The following is a 7,811-nucleotide window of genomic DNA, read 5'->3' as shown; positions in this document are numbered from 1 at the left end:
CCACATGCCGCAGAGCGGCTGGGCCCGTGAGCCATGGCCGCTGAGGCTGCGCGTCCGGAGCCTGTGCTCCGCAACGGGAGAGGCCGCAACAGAGGGAGGCCCGCATACCACAAAAAAAAAAAAAAAAAAAAAAAGACAGACACTCATAATCTAGGGGCTTTCACGTTCCTCATACAGAATTGTTTCCAACCAGGCCCAAATTCATAATCTTTCATAATCTTCATAATGAATTCATTAGCCTCACAAAAGAGAAATGATGCAAAGCTCAATGGGAAAGTAACAAAAGGGAAAAAGAGAAGGAATGATTTTATGCCTTACATTGCTTACTTGCTTGCTTGGAATTTAGACACTTATTTTTAATTAATCAAATTTTGCAATAAGCCACAAAAAAAATCCCTTTTGGAATTTGAAAGATTTGTGTTTGAACACCCAATAGGCATAGTGTCAGAGTTGTACAAACATCTCCAGTTGATAATAAAAATCATAGAAGACATTTAACCTAGGCACCTCCGTCTATGGTGGTGCCTCCGTCTAATTTACATCCCAATGATGTAAAACTTTTTGCCTTTAAATGTTTCCTGCCACCTTTCTTACCTCTCAGTTTGTGGTTCTGGCACTGCAAATCTTGGCCTTTAGATTGTAAATACTTCCATTGTTACAGTAATAAAAACCCATGATGATATACAAGGTATCATGATGTCAGACCAGCAGCGTTTGTGACACCTCTTCCCAATTTCCCATAAAATATCTAACAAAAAGAAAAGGACTATATCAGTCATAGTATAATAAGTAATGATAAGAAAAGACTCACAAAAGTCCAGCTGCATCATCAATAGGGAAGGATTGAGGAATAAAATGCTGGGCTTCAGCAGACTGACACAGTCTCTCCCAGAAAGCAAAAAGAGGCTCTGGCTCTCTCTCACTGTCCCACATAGAAAGACTCCATTGACCGAGAAATAAGTCATTCCACCACTGCACACAAACTGTCTTTTGAACTGGCGGGTGCCAGGTCCTTCCACTCCCCCTTCAGCCATTTACACTACTATACCTGTTGACCAACTGTAGCCACTATCAAGATATAAGGAAGGTAGTGATTGTACCTATGCTAAGCCACGCCAGGTGATCAGCAGTCCACATCACCGAACACATCATATACCCCATATGCACTCAGATGGTCCTGAAATACCTTCCCATGTGCATAGTCAGTGATGAAGAAGATGGAAAATAACAGCAGAGATTCAGCTGTCACGGGCATGATACTTATTCTTTAGGAGTCTTTAATGAAGTGATTGTCTTAGTTCGGTCTGCTACAACAAATTACCGTAGACTGGGTGGCTTATAAACAACAGAAATTTCTCACAGTTCTGGAGGCTGGAAGTCTGAGATCAGGGTGGCAGCCCTCTTCCAGGTTGCAGACCGCCAACTTCTAGTTGTGTCCCCACACGGCAAAAGGGGCAAAAGAGCTTGCCAGAGCCTTTTTTTTTTTTATTCCCGTCCTACCACTAATCTCTTCATGACATTTTTTTTTTCTTAGATTCCATATATATGTGTTAGCATACGGTATTTGTTTTTCTCCTTCTGACTTACTTCACTCTGTATGACAGACTCCAGGTCTATCCACCTCATTACAAATAACTCAGTTTCATTTCTTTTTATGGCTGAGTAATATTCCATTGTATATATGTGCCACATCTTCTTTATCCATTCATCTGTTGATGGACACTTAGGTTGCTTCCATGTCCTGGCTATCGTAAATAGAGCTGCAATGAACATTTTGGTACATGACTCTTTTTGAATTATGGTTTTCTCAGGGTATATGCCCAGTAGTGGGATTGCCAGAGCCTTTTTTATAAGGGCACTAATCCCATTCAGGAGGGCTCTGCCCTCATGACCTAATTACCTCCCAAAGGCCCCATGTCCTAATACCATCACACTGAGATTAGAGTTTCAACATATGAATTTTAAGGGGCCCATTCAGTCCATTGAAACAATCATGAATTATATACAAAAGAAATTAGAATACTAGAACTAGAGAAAGTAATTTCCAATAACAAAAATCACCAGATGAAATATCTGTATGAAAAGTTAAAAACCACCAAAGCCGCTTGACTTCGGTAGATTCTGTTCCTCAGAACACAGCTGTTGCCTCTTGAAAAGATAAGCCCCCGGACAACTTGCAGTGTTTTCTTTCTGCTGCAGAGGGCAGCGGAGGACCAGTCTCTTCAGCGCCAAGTACAGGATTTTAAGGGAACAGGACTACTCAAACCATGCCACTATTTCAAGGCCACGGTCCAAAGTGATGAGCAGGTTAACCGTGAGGTTAAGGACTCCTATGACCCCAAAGAGTGGGCCTGTTTTCCGGTCCTTCCTGTGTGAGTCAGACTTTACAGAGCCAGAGCTGGTGAAATGAAGATCATCAAGCCCTGCTAAACTCTCTAATTCTGGAAGTGGCAAATATGACGGCTCTTGGGGATAGGGGTTGTGAGGATAAATCTGAGAGGAAGTTTTCTTGCTCCCTGTCCATGGCACAGCAACCTTCTTCATATTTGAGAGTGATGACTTTATTTCTCCCACCACACACAAGATTTTAACTGTAGTCTTTTTCCTTCGAGTACCTCTGAAGGGGTTCAGAATATGCCACCCCAAAATATGCCACTATGGTATAAGGATTATTTTGAGCTGAAGGCAATTGAGAAGCAGGCACAAGAAAAGTTCTCAGCCCTCCCCCTCTCTGCCAGGAAGGGCAAGACAATTCTTAATCACCTGAGACAATTCCAGACTCGCCCCAGAGACTACACCACTGGCATCTACATAACAAACCTCACTAAAACAACCCTCGTCTTCCATTAGTTTCTCCTATATATTTACCTTTCTACAATTTGCTGCACCTAGAAGCACAAAGTCCCCTTCCTTTGTCACTTCTCTACAAAGGTATTGTTCTTTTGTTAAGATGCTATATAAGCCCAAGTTCTAACCTCCAATTTGAGTTGCTCATCACCGACTTTTCCCGTGGGTACTCAGATGCACACATTAACAAACTTCTGACTGTTTTTCTCCTGTTAAACTGTCTTTTTTTTTTTGTGGCCTCTCCCATTGCGGAGCACAGGCTCCGGACGCGCAGGCTCAGCGGCCATGGCTCACGGGCCCAGCCACTCTGGAGCATGTGGGATCCTCCCGGACCGGGGCACGAACCCATGTCCCCTGCATCGGCAGGCGGACTCTCAACCACTGCGCCACCAGGGAAGCCCCTTAATCTGTCTTTTGACAGTCTAATCTGCAGAGCCCCAGCCAACAAACCAAGGTGTGAGGAAAAGATTTCTTCCTTCCCTGCGTCTCCCTCCCATCCTTCGTATCCTTCATGCTAAACAAAGTCAATTATTATCATCGTCTCTCTTAACTTTCCAGCCAAGAACTGGCTGCCCAGCATCCAGGGCAGGCACGTGGCTCCTGAACAGGCCTGGATAATGTGAGTGGAGGGTGCTGGGGCAGCCTGGGTGGTCTATATGGGGCTGTCTGCACATGCGGAGTCCAGAGTGGAGTCCACACAACTGCCAGTTTCTCAAGGGTGGATTTTTTTTAATCCATCTCTCTCATTTTATTCATTTTCCTTTTAAAAGCTACTATTCACTTTTAATTATACAAATAAACACAAGTATATTCCCATAGTAAAAATATTAAATGTTACTTATGGCTAACTATTTCCCAGAACCTCCAAATCCCAGTCTCTCCACAGAGAAAACCATCATTGCCAGTTTGGCTTGAATACTTCTAGGCATGTTTCTACGCTTGGATTACATATAGTTACACTTATCAAAATAAATAGTTTCATTCTTTTGTCATTGCTAATTGTTACTTTACAGAAGTGACATCAAATTATACCTACTGATCTGTGACTTTCCTTTTGTTCACTCAACAATAGATTTCTGATAATGTTCATGCCACTTTATAGACCTATAGATCTAACCGCATACTCAGCGTCTGCTATGTAGCATTCCCTATATGTTCACATTGTTCATTTAAGCACCCCCATAATGATGGATATTTAAATTATTTCTAATTTTTATTATAAATAAATAATACAGTGAATAGCTACATATTTGTAAATGTTTTATTCCAATAAATTCTAGAAAGTAAAATTGCTGGGCAAAAGATACACACAGTTATATATCTTAACATGGTTTTAAACCTCTCTCAGTCTGACCTTGAGAATAATGAGCAAGGGGCAGCAGAAGTGAGGAAAAGTCCAAGGAGCCCAGATGGACAGAGCTAAGACAACACAGACTGCCATGGCAGGCAGAGCCTTTTCCCCTGAGGGTGTCTGAAATGGGCTATACAATAGATCTTTGAAAACCCTCAGTGGGCAAAGGCTACTCAAGCTGATTTGAGAGAGCTAGGTATGGCCATGGGGCTCACTAGTAAAGCAGCTGCTAGTCACTGGCAGCAAAAAAACTCACCACCGCTCTGGGATCCATTCTGGTCCCACAACACAGCTCCTTCTTTGAATGATAAAGGCAATCCTGAGCAAGTAGATGTGGACTTAAGTCCTGTAGAAAAGGGAACAGGATTTTCTCAGTCTTTCCTTCAAGAAGTAGCTGATTGATGGACAACATGCAATGATCTAAGCTCAGTGAATACAAGCTGCTAAACTCCTTGATCTCATGTACACAGCTTGATGCAGCCCATCCAACCAACGTCCAGTGCTTGGCTGAATTATTACAGGTGATGAGACATGCCATTGTAAAACTAATTAAATTATCAAGATGATGCATAAGAGATCAGCTGCACACACAGTGAATTGTAGTTGGTCCCTGATTATGACTCGATGTAGACATTTTGAACCAGGATGGAAAGGGTTCCTCACCTGTAACTATCTCTTCCAAATACATGCTTTCCACAACTACTGCTATGTTCCACCCATGGAAGTATGACAGCAAGCAAGCATAATCCAGTAAATGAAAAAATTGTGGAATGCAATCCTATTCACACAAAAGTGTATAATTTGGACAAAAGGCAAGATTTCATGTAAGTCCAACAATAGCCTCTATCAGAGGTCAGTGAGATGGTGGAGGTGGAAGTTTAACCATACCTGGAAGTCCATAGTTAAGGTAAAGAGCATCCTGGGCCATATCTGCCTTTTGGTGTTAACTGGTCATACAATAAAGATTATAGATTGGACTCAGCAATGTCCTCCAAGTCACCAGCAAGAAGGACATAACAGGGCTTCCCTGGTGGCACAGTGGTTGAGAGTCTGCCTGCCGATGCAGGGGACGCGGGTTCGTGCCCCGGTCCGGGAGGATCCCTCATGCCGCAGAGCGGCTGGGCCCATGAGCCATGCCGCTGAGCCTGTGCGTCCGGAGGCTGTGCTCTGCAACGGGAGAGGCCACAACAGTGAGAGGCCCGCATACCACAAAAAAAAAAAAAGAAGAAGAAGAAGAAGGACATAACACACAAAACAAAAGCCTCTTGGCTCTCCATACCTACTTGGCATACCATTATACTGTTTTTGAATTATTGCAAATGATACGTGAAAGGATTTCAGCTTTACCGACTGACCACATATAAACTCAATAAGCTTAACATTAGTCCCACGAAGATCTTCCTACCATTCCTTCCTGTTTAATTGCATCATGTGAAAGACTGCTCAAAGTTCAGAAACAGTTCTGAAGAAGAATAGTTCTGACTTTGAATTCCTCAGGTAAAACCTTAAAGCTTGCATTCCACCACTTTTCAGAATATTATTATTAAGGAGAGAGACAGCATCTTCAGTACCCTGGTTATGGTCTGCTGAGCTTCATGTAAATGTAAATCCTCAGTATATTTATTAGAACCTGGAGCCCACCACTAGCCAGAATAATCAGCTTGCTTTCTCGGTTGCCATAAGAAAAAGTTTAAAGGAAACCTATTGTAACAGGTTGAGCAAGACAACCTCTCTAAACTTGCTCAGGACTTAGAAGCTGCCCAAGTTATTGAAAATAATGGAGCTATAACTGTTTTGACAGAATTCCTTCACTCTAAAAATAAGGATATGGCAACATGAAACTACAGGTTTTTTTCCCAAATGTGTGAGAATGAACCACCTTTCAGTTGAGTTGACCAGCTCTCTCTCTTTCTTCAGAACTGAGCCAGTGGCTTAGAATGAGCCCATTGGTCTTGGACTTTATTGGCTATTTTCAGAATGATCCAGACTGTGGATAGAATGGCCAAGGTATGGACCCATGTTGAAACATGAGACCATGACCACCATCCAGATGCTGACTAGCTAGATGCTTGGCTGCCAGATCTGGGACATTATGGATGGACTGCCCTAGGTCACCACCATCAGCTGTCCTAGTTTGATATTGATACTATAAATTATGAATAAGAGTGACAATACAAATGGATTTGGGGACTAACTCCAGGAAAAGAATGCACAAGGATGGATCATAAGATAGACTTTTTAAAACCCTAGCCTTTATTTAACAAAATAATAAATTTAAAATATTGGTAATAGAACTGCCTTTGCTTGTTGCTTTGAAGTAGCTCTTTAATTTTTTGTTTTGAATAATGGTTAGTTTTTTAAGTTATAGTAAACAGTGTTACAGCAATTTCTAATTTTTAAGAAACAAGTAATAATGTAGAACAAAGGTTGGCAAACTAAGGCCTGCAGGCCAAATCCAGCCTACAGCCTGTTTCTGTATAGTCCCCAAGATTATAATGGTTTTTACTTTTTTTAATGCTTGTGGGTGGAAATCAAAAGAATGATACATAATGATATGTGCAACTTATATGAAACACAATTTTTAGTGTCCCTAAATAAAGTTTTCCTGGAACACCACATCACTCATTAGCCTACAGTTTTTCTAACCTGCTCTTATAAGATGCTTCAGGAGAAAATGAAATTACAAAAACAGTCCTGAATCAAAATAAATTTTTTAACTGACAAAAATTTTAACATATACTGACAAAACTTTTAATATACACTGGTAAATTGCCCTCCAGAATACAGTGAAATTTACAATCCCACCAGCAGTATATCATATGTCCTTGTATATCTATTTCTCCATATCCTTGCCAACACAGTAATTTTTACCAATCTGATTAGTGAGAAATGATGTCTTTACATTTGTAGTTTCCTGCTTACTAGTGACAAAGAGCACCTTTTTATGTTTCTTGATCAGTGTACATTTCTTATTCTGTTAATTGTCTATGAATACCTTTGGCTTGTTGAAAAAAATCTATCTTACTGTCTTTTAACTATTTCCCTGATTACTAGAGCAGTTGTGTTCTTTAATGTTTATTGGTCATTTTTTTCTTCCTATTCTGTGAATTGCCTGTTTATATCTTTGCCAATTTTTCTACTGTGTTGCTTGCCTTGTTCTTACTAATATTGAATTCTAAAGATTTACTATTGTTTAGGGGGTTTCAAAGTGCAGTCAGTTTTTCAGAAAGCAAACATAATCTGACACAATAACCTAAATTAAACGCTTGTCCAAGCCAGTCCTGGGGTTAGCATATTGCCCCTTGTCTGTGTTGTACACCTACAGCAAAGCACAGAAAACTGCCAGATAACAAATTAGTTATCTCCTCCAGTGAATGCCACACGCCTCTTCTTTCCTTTTCTAATAAGCCGTTCAAAGAAAGAAGGGAATTGATCATTAAAAATAGCTGCTGGAGGGCTTCCCTGGTGGCGCAGTGGTTGCGCGTCCGCCTGCCGATTCAGGGGAACCGGGTTCGCGCCCCGGTCCGGGAGGATCCCACATGCCGCGGAGCGGCTGGGCCCGTGAGCCATGGCCGCTGAGCCTGCGCGTCCGGAGCCTGTGCTCCGCAACGGG

This window comes from Physeter macrocephalus, chromosome 8 (genome assembly GCF_002837175.3).
Source record: "Physeter macrocephalus isolate SW-GA chromosome 8, ASM283717v5, whole genome shotgun sequence".
In the NCBI taxonomy this organism is placed as follows: domain Eukaryota; kingdom Metazoa; phylum Chordata; class Mammalia; order Artiodactyla; family Physeteridae; genus Physeter; species Physeter macrocephalus.
The sequence above is the reverse complement of the archived record's forward strand: the minus strand, read 5'-3'. Positions refer to the sequence as shown.